This window comes from Lutra lutra, chromosome 1 (genome assembly GCF_902655055.1).
Source record: "Lutra lutra chromosome 1, mLutLut1.2, whole genome shotgun sequence".
Lineage (NCBI taxonomy): Eukaryota > Metazoa > Chordata > Mammalia > Carnivora > Mustelidae > Lutra > Lutra lutra.
The window spans coordinates 74,229,893-74,247,962 of record NC_062278.1 but is presented as its reverse complement, the minus strand read 5'-3'; positions in this window follow the sequence as shown (position 1 = coordinate 74,247,962).

Here is an 18,070-nt window from a genome sequence, read left to right as displayed (position 1 = left end):
AACAAGAAAAGAATGGATAATGGAGGGGAGTATTTCGTATGTTATTTTAATACTTAAACAGTTTTGGTTTATCTGGTTTTCTCCCCCTCTCTCATAGTATGTTGAAACTTACTGCCTATGTAATCACAGTCTCCCTCTAATCCCCTCCCTCCAAAAAAACCTGGAGGTTTTCTACTCTAATTCTTATGTCTTACTGATGAGAGGAATTTGGCTTAGAGAAGAGTAGTATATACCTCAAATTTCTTCTGCTAGTTTGTGTGAAAACTGAGACATCAATTTATATCCTGCTTTAAAATTTAGGCCATTTTATTCCTTTTAGTCTACTTTTTAAAATTTTAAAAACACAAAATCATAGAACATATATTAAACTCATATATTAAATATATATATATAATATTCATATCTTAAACATATTTTAAGATATATTAAAAATGTGTGGAAAAGCTGTTTTTGTTTATAGAATGGACATGTTAATTGGAGATTCCCAACATTATTCTTCAATAAATCTCAACCCATTTGAATTATCTATAATTTCTGGTTTCATTATCTTTGAACTAGAACAAGAATTTAAAACACATTTGAAGTAATCTAAATTCAGGGTTCTTCTGGGTTAAATTTTTTTCCTCTAGCCTTTTATGGTTGTCTTGAGTAGATCTAAATCAACATTTATTTCAGCTATTGGACTTTACCTAGTCTTTCCGAAGTATTTAACATTCATGGAAATAAGAACTGTATGTCTCTCTCATTTATATTCTACTGGGTTAAAATATATTTAATTAAATTATGTAAGTTCAGTAACAAGCTCAATGAAATGAACATGTTGGGTCCAAATGTAACTGACCTTTATTAAACCTACAACTCAACTGATGAGCAAATAGGGGAGGGTGTGCTAAAGAGTTGTTTATGAGTTCAGTGCTCTGCATGTTGCATGCACTGGTAAGCACATTATATAGACAGCATGGAGAGTTTCAAATAGAGCTTTTATGCTACTAAATGCCCAGTCGAAACTAATACTTGTTGATTGATCATATGTTGAGGTTTACTATTCTTTCCTTTGTTTTCACTATCATCACCATTAATAATTGAAGTCTTACTATAGAAAAAATTGTGCTAGAAATTACAGAATCCCAGAATATTAAGATATGGTCCCTAATTCAATGGACTTGAAATTTAGGAGGGAGGAGAGAACATCAAAGGTAGAGTTCTGAAAGCCTAGGTTAGAATCAAGGAGAATTTGGGGTGGCTAGGCAAAGTTTTCCCTATTCTTTTCCATATTCACTCAGATGTTTTAAGAAAAGCCATATGCTAATTTTATTAAAAATACCAAATTCTACCTAATGCTGTTCATTTCTCATATTAACAAAGTGACCAGATCTATAGAGGTGCTAAACAATTATTAAAATTATCTAAAATGTAGACAGAATTTTATTTAATTTGCTTCCAATGCTCTGAAGACCATATTTATAAATATTCAACCATGTGTCATTTAGACCTTGAGAATTTCCCGTTTATGTGTTCTGAAAAAAAGCAAATAGACTGACCAGGAAATATTACAGTAAAGAAGAACTTGTGGATTCTAAATACATGAATATATTTCTTAAGAACATCAAAATCACTTATGATTAAGTTATTAATAGTTAAAATAGGTTGGAATTTTAGAAAACCATTAAAATAATTTTATGAAGGATTTGAAAAATAATGCTGAAAACCTCTGGGTATAATTTTTAGTGTAAAAACATGAAATAAAACTGACAATATATATTAACCACAGCTAGGTAAAGAGAGTCATGTCAAACCCTGGAAGGACATATACTGTAGAGTTGATCGGTGATTTTAATTTTTTTAACACTTGTCACTAGTTAAAAATAAAGGTTATTTCATATAAATATCACATGCACTTCAGTTTTCTCTGATGTACCACTTAACAGATGTGTTTTTTTAAATCTCCACAAAATATACCAATTTACAGAATTTTTTTTTAAAGATTTTATTTATTTATTTGACAGACAGAGATCACAAGTAGACAGAGAGGCAGGCAGAGAGAGAGGAGGAAGCAGGCTCCCCACCGAGCAGAGAGCCTGATGTGGGGCTCGATCCCAGGACCCTGAGATCATGACCCGGGCCGAAGGCAGCGGCTTAACCCACCTAGCCACCCAGGCACCCCCCAATTTACAGAATTTTTATTGTTCTTCAGTCTTGTGAGGATAAATTTAGGAACAAGTAGATACAGAATGTGGATGGTTCACCCACTGCAGAGGACAAGGACAAAGCATTAACATTGTCACCTGTCCATGTCCCATTAAGTGGTCTGTGCTAAATTTATTTTAAATTTATATATTTTAGAAAGTAATATAAGCTAGTAATTTTTTTCTGAAAAACATTAGCACATTAAAATTAATTAAAAGATATATTTCCCTCAAATAATATAGCTCAAAGTTTTGTTTATAGAATACATTTTTTGTCAAATATATGGTAGTAAATGAAGACTTGATTACATGATAGCTATCAATATTCATTCCAGATAATCAAAAGTCCATTTAAGTTGCTTACTTTGTAAAGGTCAAATAACAGTTTTACATTCTATTTTGTGAGGGAATTCTGTGCTAAATGTAATGGATTTCATAAAAACAGAAAAGAGAAATTATAACTAGTAATGGTTGCTCAAGTATTGAGTAGGTAAGCAAAAAATAAATTACTATTGCCAACTTGTTTATTGTGTATGGTTTAGTTCCTGTGCCTCACCTACATTCTTCTTGCCTGACTTTTGTTAGAAAAGGTCAGATTTTGAGTAATTGGCTGAAAGTATAATTAAAGCTAATTAACAAGTAATGCAAGCAAGACTGCACAATTATAGAAATGAATTTTACAGTGATAGACTATACCAGTTTCTAAAATACATTTTCTCAAAGCCTTGAGTTAGAGTCAAGGATAGATGTGAAATTATGTATGTATTTGACAATAAAGTTTTTGAATTTATTGTTATTTCACCCTCAAATTAACTGAAACTATCTATCTCTACCAAATTTAAATGGACCATGAAGTTCATTTTACAAATGACACCTCAGAAAAAATTGCTTTTTGTAGGTAAATGAGCTACCTAGAATAATAAAGTCATATTTGATTTTTAAAATTGTATAAAGATTCTAAATTTCTTATGGTTTCAGCTTTTAAAAATCCTTAATGAAACTGAATTATAAAGTATCTACAAAAGTTTTGAATATATTGAGGAAATTGGTTGAAAAATATTAGTTTACAATGTGTGATTTTTTCTTTTGATTGTTCACTGCCTTATATGTAATGGATATAAGTATCTAAAATAATATTTTCCCCAGTAAAAATGCTTCCTTTGCAAGAAATTCACTTATATATTCATTTATATATTTGTTAGGTTCCATTAGACGCTAAGCATGGACTTTTTTCATTGCAATGTTTTACCAACCACATCTGTTCCAAATAGTTAAGTAGAAAGGATAAAGAGAAAGTTCTCATGCTGCATACTTCAGTTTTATTTTGTTAAGGTGGCTTTAACAATAACAAGGAGCAAGGATAAAAAATTTGAGACAATCTTAACACTTCTTCATGCACAGGTAGGACTAGTTAATGATAACATTTTTAGGGAGATGCCAAAGAGGTATTAACTATGTTGCCTTTCTTAATTAACATTTCATGCCCTGCTTTCAAATACCTAACCTTGTTTTCTCCTTTCACTGGTCATCAAGTGGAAATTCTCTAAAAACTTTAACCCGCAGCATCAACTTTTTCCAAGATAATGGCCAAGTATTATGCAAGAAGGCAGTGAGCATTGGTGGGCAGTGAGGGTTTAGGGGGTGAAATGCATGCTCTGCATCGCTTCTCTGCTTAGTACCCCTCTCCCCTTATCCTTTTCTCTCTCTCTCTTTTTTTACTTTTGTATTTGTTCTCTCAGTTAATGCTCTCTAATACTCCATAGTGCAGTCATTTTTAAATTCCCCACAACCCTCTTACATCTAATTAATCTCCACAATCCAATGATAATCATTCCTCAAAATCTTTAAAATCCATTCCCTCATTTCACTCCTTCTGATACTTCCTTTGTTCACACCCATATAAATTTCACCCTACTATTTCAATAATCTTTTAATTCTTCTTTTTGGCATTTTCCCCCCTCAATATCTTCTTCTTTTTAATGAAAAATATCTTCCTCATTTATAGACCTCTTCTTACAGACTTCCATAATTCCTATGTATAATTTTGAGAACTACCTTGATTGATATCTTTTTCACATTGCATGGAGAGAACATAATGATTCTGAACATGAGTTAGAATACAATATCTGATATTGAATGATTCTTCATTTTTGCCTCATTGTAATGTTGGTATCTTTGTAGAAATGAATTCTCCTTTCTTGATACTATACGAATCCTGGGTTCCTGTTTCCATCAGTAACCCAGGACTGAAAACAGTGAGCCTTCTGGTCTAATGAGCATTAGTTAATAAATGGTAAAGACTAAACTCACATGCAGACTTTTTGATTGTAAAATACATGAACTTTATATAGTATTTCTCAAACTTTAAGGTGCATATAAATCACCTAGGATCTTTTAAAAATGCAGATTCCTCAGTAGGTGGGTCCTGAGATTCTAATTTCTAACAAGTTTCCATGTGGTGGTGATGTTGCTTTATACTATATCATGACATCAGTTGCTTGAGTATTACTATCAGTGATTATCTATGAGCTTTCAATTAAACAAACATTTATGGAGCATCAGTGGCTAAAAGGGGCACAGAGTGGAATAGTACCTGTCCTTTGTACTCAAAGAGATTACAACTCAATAAAGTAGAAAAGCCAAGGATAAAAACAACTATAATACACCCAACAGAAAGGCACAGAGTGGCTTTCCCAACACAAAGTGGGAAGCAATCTAATGTGCCAATTATGTCCAACTGAGGAGAAAGCAAAAAAAAAAAAAAATTTAGGAAGGATGTGGCATTTAAAGCTCTTTGCAAATAGGATTATAAAAGATACAATATGAACAACATGACAGGAACAATGTAAATAATAAGAGAATTCTAGATTGAGGAAATTGCTAGAACAGTGGTAGAAAGTAGAATACTATAAGACATTTGTAGGAATCATCAAGAAGTCCTGTTTGGCTCTGCTGTTAGGGGAGTAGAATGTAGAAGAGTATAGGAAGAAACAGAAAAGGTCTAAGAGACAGAAGAGTACTTTAAGGGTCACCAGATGAGAACTTGTGCTGTATTCCATGGGAAAGACCAGTATGATACTCTATGATACTCTACTTAAATATTTTCAGAATGCCTTGTAGACTAACCTAGACTAGTCCTCTACCTTGAAGCAAAAGAGCTTTATTTATTTTTTCCAATTTCTCTATACAGCTCAGCAAACATATAACGTATAAGATTCAAAGATGAAGTAAGTCACTAGCAGGTCCTAAATAACTACTAATCAAGTGAATATATTGTTGACCACAAGGATATATTAATGCACTAGGATTGGCAAAATGACTATAGTTACGAACACAATGCAATGTAACTTCTATGTAGAGCCTTTGTGTATGATATGCAGATAGCATATGGATCTATAAGATTTTATTTATTTATTTAAAATCTTTAAATAAATTTTATTTATTTATTTGTTTATTTATTAAATAAAATAAATTTTATTTATTTATTTGAGAGAGAGAGAAAGAGAGAGCAAGCACAAGTGGGTGTCAGGACAGAGGGAGTAGCAGACTCCCTGCTCAGCATGGAGCCCCATGAGAGGCTTGATCTCAGGACCCTAGGTCATGACCTGAGCTGAAATCAAGAGTCAGACACTTAACCGATTGAGGCACCCATGCACCCAGGATCCTCTTCTTTATACAAAATGAAAACATCAGAGTCTTTCATTGTATACCTTTTCTCCACTAAGTCACCAAATTAAGACAAATTCCAACTTAAAAATAGTGCTTGCTAAGCAACTAAGATTCAAGCCATTCCAAATAAATATGCTATGCAATTAAACATAGTGCTTTTTGTCACTCCTACAGAAACCTTCTGCTATTTTATTTAGACTATCGCCCCTTAGATTATTCCATATAAAATTCTGGAGTTGTCACTGTCAAAAAAAAGGATTCCCTTTGTATCTGTTCTAAATCTTTGATAGGTTAATTTGACATATGAGTCAAGGTGATGCAAGGAACTGGCAAATTAAATATATATATATATATATGCCATATATATATGCCATATATATATATGCGCCAAATAAATAGATCTTCTACTTATTAAACAAAGGAAGATTCAACAGGGTAAAACAAATGCTTCAAACTATTCACAATAATAAAAAGCATTTTGGGAGGTAGTGGCTCAGGACCTGTCTTCATAAAGGCTCAGAGTAACACAAAATAACAAAGTAATTTTAATTCAAACACTTAAGGGTAGCAGCACTGAAATAAATCATTCCCATTCAAAGGCCCTTTAAGATTTACAAGCTGTTTTTAGGGATTTTTTTCCCTCTGTATTTTTTATTTACACTTTCTTTGCTATCCTAGTGAAGTAGGCATTTGTGAGTTCTCTGTAGAGGTTTACTTGTCGGTAGTTACCACTAGAAAATAGAATGAGTCACTCCCCTCAAGCCAACTAGAATGTGAAAATTTAAAAATCTGTGCTATGTCCAGGAAAAGTTGGGATGGTCATTATGTTCTTAGAAGAGATTCATTTAAATCTTCACGCTATGAGTGAACATACATTTGAGGCCAATTTTAATGTTTTCCTTGGAAAAATGGTATACTTAAGAGTTAAACATTATCCCAGCAACTGGTTTTCATTAGTAAGGAAGTTGAACTTGAAACTTATGGCTTAGGAATAACAGAGCAGAGGAACCAAATCATGAAATGGTAGCTTCCTGAATATTCAGTCTCTAGTTACCTACTCATTTTAATAATGCATTAGACATGTATGTACATGTATGATTATCTCTATATGTATAGAAAAGCATTTTCTGTTGAAAGCAGACTACTCATTTGTGTTATGGTTGCAAATTATATAAATGAAATTCTTATACAATATAAATGATGTATAGCTTTAAAAGTTAAAGTATACCCTTTATACACTGATAGCGAAAATTAATCAGAGCTTTTCCCTCCCAAAAGAATTTTGAGGCAAATGATTAATTTCTCATAAATAACTTCTGGGCACAGTGTCATATGCTTATGTCAGTCAGAAACATTTGTTACACTAATGGCACCAAATGTTGAAGAAGTGTGAACAAATGCAACATACTTCTTCTTAGCCAAGCTTTCTCAATTTGATCAATCACTTTTAAAGGAAAAGGAGTGAAGTCACCATAATCTCTAAATAGTAGGAATTAAGGAGACTATTAACATTTTATCAAAATATCTGAAATAGTTTGAATCTCCCTTCCTGAGAACCAGGAAACAATGTTCTTAATCTTATCAATATTTTAAGCAAAGAAGCTATATTCCCAAAAAATGTTAACCAATTTTATACTTATGCATTTTAAGCCTAAGAAGTTGCACGCACTCAATGTTTCTCAACTCTATATTGCTTAAGATGTCTCAGAGTTTGTTTAAAATAACCATAAACCATGATACCATTGGCTGTTATTAATAATGACGACCATGAAAGAGTATGTGTTTAAAGCCCGTTTAAGCATATTCAAATGACCTTTATAAAATTCTAGAATACCAAGGATTATGCATGTTGACAGTGAGTGAGATGGAATAACCAGAGATGAAAAGAATTTTTGATCCTAGGAAAAAAGACATCCAGGAAGAATTTAACCATAAAACATATTTTCTGCAGCTACATGAAACTAAAGAGATTTATACATCTTTCCCTCTCTCCTCACAGTTTACCTCAGAAAAGAAATCGTTCACAGCAGATTAGTCTGAAGAAGTCACAGGGAACATTTCACACTTTATAATTATTTTTGAGCTTCAAATGAAAATTTTTGTATATATTTTTTGTTAGGTTAAATAGTTGAAGAAAATAACTATCAACTGTTAAAGGTTGGGTTCAGTTTTCAAAGAATCATTTGAATAACACCACTAATAAATATGTAATCAAAATATATAGTGCCTAATGAAAGAGAGTGGTAAGGAGATATGTTTTGAATTGGATCAACAAAATCCTTTCTGGGGAAGGACATATTTGAGCTGAGTCCTGAAGGATTCAAGGTGGAAGGAATAGCAGTCTCCATAGCAGAGTTGAAAAAGAGATTGGTGGGCCATGTAGTAAGAGAAAAGAGGCCATGTGGTAAGAGAATGGAGATTTAAGAATGCAAAATTAGTTTAGAGACTCAGGCAGGCCCAGATAATAACAAGAGCTTTATAGGCCAAGGACAAGAAATTGGATTTTATTTCAAACATAATGGAAAGCTTATAGAGGTTGCTTGAAAGGCAGTGACATCTAACAAACATTAAAAATATATGACAACTGATGCTGTTTGAAAAATGAACTGAAAGGGAAAAAGATGGAAATGAGAGATATTAGCATGCATGTCTATTAGACTAGTCTAAGGAGAGATGATGGTGGTTTTGACCAAGGTGGTAGCAACTGCTGATGGAGAGAAAAAGCCAGGGGATTTTCACACATTTCTCAATTGCATACTGAGATTTAGTGAGGATAGATGTTGAAGGCAATGTAAAAAAAAAAAAAAATGTGTCAGGTAACGTGATGCCCCCAGTTTTATTTTTGTTTTTCAACATTTCCTTAGCAATTCGGGGTCTCTTCTGGTTCCATACAAATTTTTGGATTATTTGCTCCAGCTCTTTGAAAAATACCGGTGGAATTTTGATCGGAATGGCATTAAAAGTATAGATTGCTCTAGGCAGTATAGACATTTTAACAATGTTTATTCTTCCGATCCAAGAGCATGGAATCGTCTTCCATCTTTTCGTGTCTTCAATTTCTTTCATGAGTGTTCTGTAGTTCCTCGAGTACAGTTCCTTTAACTCTTTGGTTAGGTTTATTCCCAGGTATCTTATGGTTCTTGGTGCTATAGTAAATGGAATCGATTCTCTCATTTCCCTTTCTGTATTTTCATTGTTAGTGTATAAGAAAGCCACCGATTTCTGTACATTGACTTTGTATCCTGCCACGTTACTGAATTGCTGTATGAGTTCTAGTAGTTTGGGGGTGGAGTCTTTTGGGTTTTCCATATAAAGAATCATGTCATCTGTGAAGAGAGAGAGTTTGACTTCTTCATTGCCAATTTGGATACCTTCTATTTCTCTTTGTTGTCTGATTTCTGTTGCTAGGACTTCTAATACTATGTTGAACAAGAGTGGTGAGAGTAGGCATCCTTGTCGTGTTCCTGATCTCAATGGGAAGGCTGCAAGCTTTTTCCCATTGCTGTGGGTCTTTCATAGATAGATTTGATGAAGTTCAGGAATGTTCCCTCTATCCCTATATTTTGAAGTGTTTTAATCAGGAATGGATGCTGGATTTTGTCAAATGCTTTTTCTGCATCAATTGAGAGGACCATGTGGTTCTTCTCTCTTCTCTTATTGATTTGTTCTATCACATTGATTGATTTGTGAATGTTGAACCATCCTTGTAGCCCAGGGATGAATCCCACCTGGTCATGGTGGCTAATCTTTTTAATGTGCTGTTGGATCCTGTTTGCTAGGATCTTGTTGAGAATCTTAGCATCCATATTCATCAGTGATATTGGTCTGAAATTCTCCTTTTTGGTAGGGTCTTTGCCTGGTTTGGGATCAGGGTAATGATGGCTTCATAGAAAGAGTCTGGAAGTTTTCCTTCTGCTTCAATTTTTTGAAAAACTTCAGGAGAATAGGTGTTATTTCTTCTTTGGGGCATCACGTTACCTATTTCAAGATTTACTACAAAGCTGTGATCACCAAGACAGAAGGGGTGAGGGGTGGGAGGTTGGGGGAACCAAGTGGTGGGTATTGGAGAGGGCATGTATTGCATGGAGCACTGGGTGTGGTGCAAAAACAATGAATACTGTTACACTGAAAATAAAAAAATAAAAAAAAAAAACTTAATGAGGATGAAAAAAAATGTGTCAAAAATGCTTGGTTTCTGATATGAGAAAGTCCATCAATCTAGGTGCCTTTAATTAAGAAATGAAATTGCCCTTCATGCAACTCCTATCAATTATTCAAAGTAGAGTATTGATGTCTCCAACAATTATTGTTTCATTGTTTATCATGCCTTTTAATTTTGTCAGTTTTTCCTTCATGTATTTTAGGGCTCTGCTGTTAGGTACGTATACATGCTTGTGTCTTCCTGGTGAATCGATCATTTTGTCATTATAAAATCTATAACTCTAGAAACAATTTTTTTCTTAAGGTCTATTTTGTCTGATATTAATATAGCCCCCCAAGCTATTTTTTGATTAATGCTTTTATATTAATTCTTTCTACACTTTTACTTGTGTCTTTAATTTTAGGCATCTTTTGTAGACAGCAAATAGGTAGGTGATTGATTGTAATGATACTCCATTTACATTTAACGTAATTATGGATAAAGTAGGATTTAAATCTACGATTCCTTTTCTATATGTCTTATGTCTTCTTGGCTCCTCTATTCCCTCATTACTGTCTTCTTTTGTGTTAAATAGATACTTTCTGGTGTACAATTTTAATGTCCCTGTATTTTATTTTTTTGAGTGTTTTGGATTTGTGGTTGTCCTACAGATAATTAATATCTTAAACCCATTTACATTGATATCAACTTTATTTTAATAGCATACAAATACTGTGTCCCAATAAAGATCCATTCTTCCACTTTCTCTGTACTATATTTATACAAATTACATTTGGTACACTATAACCAACACAATTTTATAATTATTGCTCTATGTGTTTGCCTTTAAATTAGTAGGAAAGTTACAAACAAAATGACGTTCATTCTGTCTTTTATATTTACCTATGTAGCTATGTTTATGGATACTTTTTATTTCTTCATATGGCTTCAAGTTATTGTCTAGTATCCTTTTAGCCTGAAGCATTCTCTTCAGTATTTATTATAAGGCAGAATTACTACTGGCAGATTCTTTTAGGGTTTTTTTTTCCCTCTCTTTTTCTTTTCTTTTCTGGCAATGTCCTAATTTCTCCTTCATTTGTTGAAGAATAGTTTTGCTGGATATAGAATTCATTTACAGACTATTTTTTAACATTTTGAATATGTCATCCCATTGCTTTCTGGACTCCATGGTTTCTATTAAGATGTCAGCTTTTAATCTTATTGAGAAGTGGTTCTTTACAGGTTGTTTTTCTTTTGTTGCTTTCAAGATTTTGTCTTCATCTTTGACTCTTCTCCATAGGACTATGATATGTTTAGGTATGACTTTTTGATTTTATTTTACCTGGAGTTCATTGAGCTTCTCAGATGAGCTTAATATTTTTCATCAAGTGTGGGAAGTTTTTGACCAATATTTCTTCAAATACCTTTTCTGTTCTTTCTCCTTTCCTTCTCATGACTCTCTCATTATGTGTACATTGGAATGCTTATTGGTATCTCTTAGGTCTCTGAGGCCTTGTTCCAATTTTTCACTCTTCTCTTTCTGCTCCTAACACTGGATAATCTCTCTTGAACTATCAAGTTTTTTATTTTTTCTTCTGCTAGTTAGACTCTGATTTTTGAGTCCCTCTACTAAATTGTTATTTTTAGTTATTGTGCCTTTCAACTGTAGAATTATTTCTATTTAGTTCTTTTTAAAAATTTTATTGATCTTTCATATTCTTTGTAAGGTTCTGCTATATTTTTATTTCTTTCATTATCTTCATTCTTTAAACATAATAGGTGATTTAAAATCTTTCATACTAAAATTTGAGTCTTCTAAGGGACATTATTTTCAGGCTCCTTTTTGCCCTTTTATGTTGCACAGTTCTTATTTTATTTTTCATTCTTAAACTTTTTTTTTGCATGTCTCATAATTTTTTGTTGTTTTGTTGTTGTTGAAACCTGGGCATTTTAGATAATACATTCTAAGAACTTTGGTATCAAGTTCCTCCCACCCAGATTTTGCTGTTACTGAAATTTTGTTACCATTATTGTTTATCTCATTGCTGTGCATTTGTTCAGAGATTTACCTGGACTAATTCAATAGATTCCATATTTTCTGCTTTATGCAACCACTGAATGCTGGATTTTCTAAAATAAAAATTAAAAAAGTATATATTTTAATTTTAAATAATTCTTATTTAAATTTTTAAACCTGACTTCCTATTGGTCACCTCCAATTCAATATAATTTAGTAGTTAACCAGTGCAAAGTTTGATGAGAAGATGTCATCAACTACCTTGTCTGTATATCCTCTACCTCTGCCAAGGGGATCTGTGTGAGAAGGCATGCTTTCAAACTTCAGGATATTTATAAGATAGCCTTAGCTTTCACTTCCTACTTACTCAGGGCCTTATGTTTAGCCAGAAATTAATGGAAATTTCTTTTTTTTTTTTTATTCTGCCCATTTTTTTTATTTTTAAATTTTTTTATTTTTTTTCAGCATAACAGTATTCATTATTTTTGCACCACACCCAGTGCTCCATGCAATCCGTGCCCTCTACAATACCCACCACCTGGTGCCCCCAACCTCCCACCCCCCACCCCTTCAAAATTCTCAGATCGTTTTTCAGAGTCCATAGTCTCTCATGGTTCACCTCCCCTTCCAATTTCCCTCAACTCCCTTCTCCTCTCCATCTCCCCTTGTCCTCCATGCTATTTGTTATGCTCCACAAATAAGTGAAACCATATGATAATTGACTCTCTCTGCTTGACTTAATTGGAAATTTCTTCTTAACCAGATCTTTCCAGGACTTTGTGCATGCTCACACCATCTTTTAGATGTTCAGAAATATGCTGGAGCTTTTCAAATTTCCCAACAGCCATTTTGTTTTGAAGAGTTCCTTTTAAATTCCTGGTCAGGCTTTTTTACTCCAACTGAAATAATAGCTTTAGGTAATTGCAGTGTTCCTAGCAGATTGAAATGGTTTCAGTAATGACCTAGGGATAATACTTCTTCCCTCCCTGCCTTGGTTAAGCTGAAATATGAGTTAAATAAAAAAAAGCTGTAATAGCACACTAATAAATATTATATTGACTGTATTTTGGAGGTGGTGTTTCTTACAGAGGTGCAACTGTTCACTCCTGTCAATTGGCTATAAGACTTGGCTTTTCAAGGCAATTGCACAACTAGGGTATGAAGAGTAGGGGGATGGGAAGAGCCCCAACGTTAAATGTCACAGACCTCCTCTGTCTAAAGAAGTTCAGAATAGTTTCTCTTGTATAGATGATTTTGTTTCTTCTTGTTCTGATCATTTCTATTCACTCTATTGCTGGAGGAGGACTCTGTTATCCTAAATAGTATAAGCTGGCTGAATATAACCTCCAACATTGGACAGAGGAGATGGACAGCAGTTTATTAGTCAAATTAACTCACAGGCTATGGGAAGAGGACACTGCATGCCATGCATGGTCACAAAGAGGTTGTACTTGGAAACAGAGTGAACCAGAAGGGGCTATGGGAGATAGGCTTTATAATAGGAGTTGGGTGGGGGCTTGTTTCTCTCAGGAGGTTATGACAAGTTTGTTTGAGTAATTTTGCTGGCTGGCCGGGAGGTGGAGTGCAGCTGATGTAGCTGGTGCAGCTGATGGGGGGAATTACCTGGGCAGGAAACCTTCCTAGTTGGGCAAAGTGAGAAGCAAGTCTGGCAAGAGCAGAGGAACTCATGGCTCAAATTCCAGGTCCCTTACACTATTTCAGGCCTTACAATACAGCTCAGTAGTTTCAGTTAATTTGGAGAGTTATGGAAATGTTTGCTTTTATTGTGTCCTTATTTTTGTCTTTTGTGTGTGTGAGAGAGAATAAGCAGTTCAGAGATTTTTACTTGGCTATTCTAAAAGCTGATCTCCAATTTGATTTGAACATTAGAATTGGATCATTTGCTGATGGAAGGCCTACCATTAAATGGAATCAGCCACTGGGACTTTAGAATAAAGAAGTTGATCAAAGCGATCTTTCTCAAAGGACTATCATTCTGTTTGGAATTCTTCCAATGTGCCAGTTCTTTGTGTAGACAACATAGGGAGTAGGGACACACCAAACACATGTGGTGCATAAAGCTAAAAAGCATTGTTCTAAAATGATAATAGTAGTTTTCCCCTCTGGGTGATTTGGTTAAAGTGACAATCATTGCTTGTCTTCATATTCTATATTTTAGAAATTCTTATAACTATGTGTCATTTGAATAGTCAGAGCGATGAAAAACAAGTCTTTTTAAAAATTATTGACAATTTACAATGATAATTCAGAGTCATGGCATAACGCCATTATCAGACATTAATAATCCAGTCAGGAGTAATTAATAAGAGATGAAATATAGTTTATGAGAAATAGCATGACTTTTAGAGTAATAGCTCTGTGTCTTAATTCAGACTTTTTAATCACTGTTATGTTTGAGTCTTAGTTTTTATGTTTTTTAAAAGTAGGAATGATAAAACTGTACAGGGTTGTTGTAAGAATTAAATAAGATCATGCATTAAAAGCTAGAGATTTAGTAAGCTCTCAATAAATGTTAGGTCGTCTTTCCTTCCATGGCAGAAATCAAGGAATTCTGAACTAACATACAGTGGCAATATTCCTATGGGTGAGGGAAGAGAAAGAAAAGTTGTGTGAATTACATACAGAACAGCCTAGTGGAGGACTGGGTGGTGGGCACTTGTTTAGAGAGAGGAGTACAAAGAATTTCAAGGATTCATTGCTGATTTAACTTTTGTAATTTTACTTGGACCTGGCTTATTATCAGTACACCATAAAGTATTGATTTTTTTCAGTTTTATTTTTGCAATCACACTTTATCTGTACTTACCTCACATTTACTTTTGTAGTTACTCCACATGGTTTAACCCATACTTAGTCTTTACTGTTTGATTGTTGACAGTGTTTAGCTCTTTGATTTTAATTCCTATACTATCAAAACACTGAAAAATGTTTCTATAATTTTTAGTTTTCTTTCCTTAGATTTTTATGTTTTCTACATATTTTATATAATTTTCCTAAATAGTTTCAAGAATCCCAAAGTGGATATCAGATGCAACATACCTGAAGGTTTTTTTTTTTTTCTCCCCTTGCCTCTTTTGCTTTTGGCATCATTGTTCATCTGAGACCCTACATTTTAGAAATTAGTTGGTATTTATAAAGAAAGATTTTATCTGTATATAAACCTATACTCTATTTGTGTACAGATGAATGTAGCTATATATTTTTTAGAAACTTACATATAAATATGTATCTGTAGGTCATAAATTATAACATGATAAAATTCTAGTTTGAGCTTTACATATTCTAATTGCCAGTTGTCATTTGACTTGATTTTGTTTTTAACTTTTCATTTTACCAATAAAAGTTATTATAAAGAAGATAGTAGAGACCTTAAATTTCTATACTTCAGCAAATAATTAAATATTATAATTAGTTTCAGTAACTAAGTAGTTTTTAAAATGTATCCTTAAGAATTTAAGTTGAAATACTCATAAAACTTAATTCTTAAATATATGTGTTTAATGTTTATACAGAATTCCTACAGTCATAGACTAATGTGAAGTACGCTTTCTAAAGCTATTATGTGCTGAAACTCTGTGGTCAAAGAATGAGAAATCCAGCTGCTTCTATTGTTGCAGTAGATTTGGAATAAAAGTTTTAAATATGCTTCCCAAAAAAAAAAAAAAAAAAAAAACTGTATTCTAAAGCTACTTTTTCCCCCAAGTAGGGGGAAAAAAAAAAAGTCGCCCTGGAAAAACTTGTGAATGCTTTGTCATTTCTGCAAAACTGTGAGAACACCAAAGCAGCAGTTTACTCATCCTTGATTTCCCCAGATGGCTGAGTTCCCATTAACTCACCAGAGAATTAGATGCAGACCCAGTGCCTTTACATGTCATTTTGACAAGACATAATGTCCGATCTTGTTTGTGTACGCCTTTCCCTTCTACCTTAAGCCTGCTTCACTACTGGTGGTCTGTCCGTGTGCAACACAGATGTTTCTCTCTCTCCACTGCATGCTTTATTTTTCAAGTAGCTTCAGCAAGCATATGTTTCCATGTGAGCCTGTTCCTTCCTTCTCCCAACACCTTCTTGTGCTACATAAACAATCTTCATCTGCCCCCTCAGATCTGGGGCACACGAGACTTTCACAGATGTCGATTTCTTTTTCAGCTTGTTTGCCTCTGGTGAACACGGTCTTCAGATAATGTCTCCCTTCCTTCTCTGTTCCAAATGACTCGGAATGCAGATTTTTTCCTCCTTTCAACTCAGTTTCCTTCTGTGACCCCAGCATGTTTTCGTCCCCTTTCTTCTAAGTCTCTCTTTGTACTAGCTCTCCAGATGGGATCAAGGATGAGCTCTTCCTGCTCCTCATTTTATTCTCCTTACAACTGTTTGGTTTGCAGGAGCAGGAAGAGGCAAACTTCACCCGTTAAATATTTTACATGCATGGCTACCTATATTTTTATGATTTATTTCACATTTTTTAACATTTTTATTTCTGTTTGGTTGCTGCTTGGTTTTCCATTTTTGCTAATTCATTAAAAGGAAGGACATTGCAAATATATGTACATAAACACATCATATATAAAAACATGGTAAGTTACTTTAATATCAATTTTGTTTTCTTTTGTAAAAGAGGGATTTTACCTTCTCTTTCATTTATGCAAGACTCATTGAGCATGTACTGTGTGCCAGAAATTACTCTGGGTGACAGCATTAGGGTAGTAAAGAAAGAAAAGGTCTTTTTCAAGGAATTTATATACTAGTATGAGAGATAATAAGCAAGTATATAAAAGATTAAGATATTATGACAGGATGCCAACTGAGCTAAAATCTGAATGACAAATGGGAGATGGATGGGGGGGGTGGGCTCAGGATAGTTTAGTAGGCATCAGACTCTTAATTTCACTTGGGTCATGATCTCAGGGTTGTGACATTGAGCCCAGCACCAGGCTCCATGTTCAGCTGGGAGTCTGTTCGAAATTCTTTCTCTCGCACTGCTCCTTTCCTCACTCTCTCTCTGAAATAAAACAAACAAGCAAAACAAAAAACAACAAAAACAGGAGTTGCATGTACAAATCAAGATGACTAGAATTTCAGGGGGAAGGAACAAGTGCAAAGTCCCTACAGAAGGATTGACACTGGTGAGGGTGAGAAACAGAAGAGAGGTCATATGACTCAAGTGTCATAATGATCATGGCAAAGAAGGGAAGACATGCAGTGTTAAAGTGGAAGTCTGGAGCAAGATCACTTAGAGCTTTTGAAGGCAAGGTAAGAATATTCAATTTTATTCCAAATACCCTGAGAAGCTATGAAAGGTTTAAAGCAGGAAGTAACATGATCTGACTTACATTTTTGTAATATCACTTCGGTGCTGTAATAATTTCTTACAGTGAAGTGAGAAGTAAGAGAAAGGCCAAACATATGATATGGGTTTTTTTTAAATTTCTTTACAATTTTTTATTTTTAAAGACCTTATTAAAAGAAAAATAGTTTTAGATTAACAAAATTGGAGGAAGGTACAGAGCTTTTCCCCCACCTATCTTGACCCCTGCATTACCTGCATAGCATATTGCTGGGTTATTAGTTATAATTGATGAATCTAAATCAATACATCAAAATCACTCAAAGCCCATAATTTATATTAGGCCTTACTCTTGGTTTGTACATCCTATGGTTTTGGACAAATATATAATATATATCCATCATAATATCATAGTATTTTCACTGCCCTAAAAATATCTTTCATGCTCTACCTTGTTATTCCTTCCCCTTATCCCAACAACTACTGACCTTTTCACTGTCTCCATAATTTACATTTTCTATAACGTCAAATATAGTTGACCCTTGAAACACATGGGTTTGAACTCTGCAGGTCCACGATACATGGATTTTAAAAAATTGATATATTTATTTGAAAGTGAGAGAGAGCATGTGCAAGAAAGAGAGGGAGAAGCACACTCTCCACTGAGCAGGGAGCCCAACTCAGGGCTTGATCTGAGGACCCCAGGATCATGACCTGAGCTGAAGGCAGAGACTTAACCAAGTGAGCCACCC